The sequence below is a fragment of the Garra rufa genome, chromosome 25, assembly GCF_049309525.1.
Source record: "Garra rufa chromosome 25, GarRuf1.0, whole genome shotgun sequence".
Classification (NCBI taxonomy): domain Eukaryota; kingdom Metazoa; phylum Chordata; class Actinopteri; order Cypriniformes; family Cyprinidae; genus Garra; species Garra rufa.
This window is the reverse complement of record NC_133385.1, coordinates 9,736,816-9,739,062: the sequence shown is the minus strand read 5'-3', so window position 1 is coordinate 9,739,062 and position 2,247 is coordinate 9,736,816.

Below are 2,247 nucleotides of genomic sequence, written 5' to 3'. Positions count from 1 at the left end.
CCTAGCAACTACTGTGAATTCCCCAGTAATGCCCTAGAATTGACCAAGAACATCCTAGCAACTACCCAGAATTCCCTAGTAATTCTTTTGCAAACATCTAGAACAACTAACCAACCACTCATTTCCAAAGCAACTGCCTGAAACATGCTAGCAACCTCCCTTAATTCCCCAATAATGCAGTAGAAACCAGCAAGATCATTCTGGTAATTCTCTAGCAACCACCTAGAACAACTAGCCAACTATCCAGTTCCAAAGCAACTACCCAGAACACCCTAGTAATGCCTTAGCACCCCCCCCCCCCCCCCACTCTGCACATTTTGCGTGTCTCCCTTATTTAACACACCTGATTGAGATCATCAGCTCATTAGGGGAGCGATCCATGAACTGCACGAATGAGCTGATGATCTCCATCAGTTGTGTTTAATAACCACCCTGAATTTCCTAATAATGCCCTAGTAATCACCAAGAACATCCTAGCAACCACCTAGAATTTCCTAGTAATTCTCTACCAACTGCCTAGATTGCAAAAAGTGCAGAGCAGGGGGCACCCCTAGGACTGAAATTGAAAACCAGTGGTCTAGAACAACTAACCAACCACCCAGTTCCATAGCAACTGGCCCAAACACCTTAGCAACTACCCTGAACCCGAGAGCATCCTAGCAACCACCCAGAATTCTCTTGTAATTCTCTAGCAACTGCCTAGAACAAAATTGATGTCAACTCAGGTGGACGCTTTTCCGGGTCAGTACACAGGGTTGCCAAGTCTGTGATTTTCCTGCGGAATTGGACTACTTTTACACTGTTGTCTTGGGTTGCTTTTTAGTCTGCGGATTAGAGCGATCATTCCCCTGAGCTATTTTGACCGAGGGGGACCCCCACTGGAGGGGAAGTTATGTAGTTTGGGTGGTTTTGTTTTGTAGACCTGGCAACCTGTCAGTAAATCTACCCTGGGCATCAAGCAATAAGTGTACTTACAACTCTTTATGTGAACAAACAACTGATGTAGATGTATTATAAAACATTTGACTTCCAGATTGCCCTGTCTCAGTCTCACTGTCCTGACCTCAGCTGTGACACTCTTTTACAATGAGTTTTGTCCCAGTCTCTGTGAGACAGGCTGCTAAGCGACAGTGAAATGTCCCAATTCAGCCAATTGAACTTTCAACAGCGATGCTGAGTTCAGGCTGTTCTTCATGCACGCTCACCTGGGTATATTCTGTCTGTACTGACGTAGACAGAGGCATATCAATTGGCAACCCGTGCAGACACACACTTCAATAAAAGACATTCTGTTCCCTTAAGACCCTTAACCTCTGATGGATGGTTAGGGATGCTGGTGTGTGTCTGGCACGGAGCAGAGATTGTGTGTACACGCGTCAGGGGTTTTGTGGTGTACGGCATTAAGCTGATTGGCACTAATACTTTTTGTTCTGGCTTTGAGTTTCCATTGCGGCGATCCCCACAGGACAGGTGATTACAAATGCTTGTGTGCTGTCTGATTAACCACCAAGAGCACATCATACTGTCATACCTTACAGAAGAATCTCTATGTCATTAAATTCAAATGTAGATTTAAATTTAGACAGGTTAAGATGCCATCTAGACTTTCTATTTATCTATTAATATTAAATATTATATTATTTAATATATATATATATATATATATATATATATATATATATATATATATATAATATAAAATTTATTACATTTATATTATAATAGAATATAATTGTGCTTATTAGAGTATTGCACCCTTATTTTCTGTCCTTAGTCCTGAGATCCATGACTTTTCACTGTTCCCATCTGGGTCTATTTTTGCACACCATGCTCAGAGAAAAAAAAATTGTTCAATCTTTTAGTGAACTGCATGAGTGTGTGAGTAGGAAGGGCAGGAGGTCGTGGGAATGGGTTCAGCGCACCAACCTGGGCCGTCAGCAGAGACTGACTTCCACCAAAAGCATCAGAAGTGCAGTAAAAGAACAACTGAGGAAGTGGAGAAACAATGTACAAGTCTGAACAAACACAAACTGTGCTGGATCAGGGTGTGGGACTGCAGTGCAGTGACAGCCATTTTTCTGGACCCAGAAACCCATAGAGAAAAGAAAGTTCTGTTTCCCATTATTCTGTTTATGTTTCCGCTGGTTACGCTCCCACGGTGACCACTCTTCTTGTTGACTGGTCTATTTCCGTTTCCTCCTAAACTAAATTTAAAACTGGTTATCGGATAATGCGTATGAATTTCTG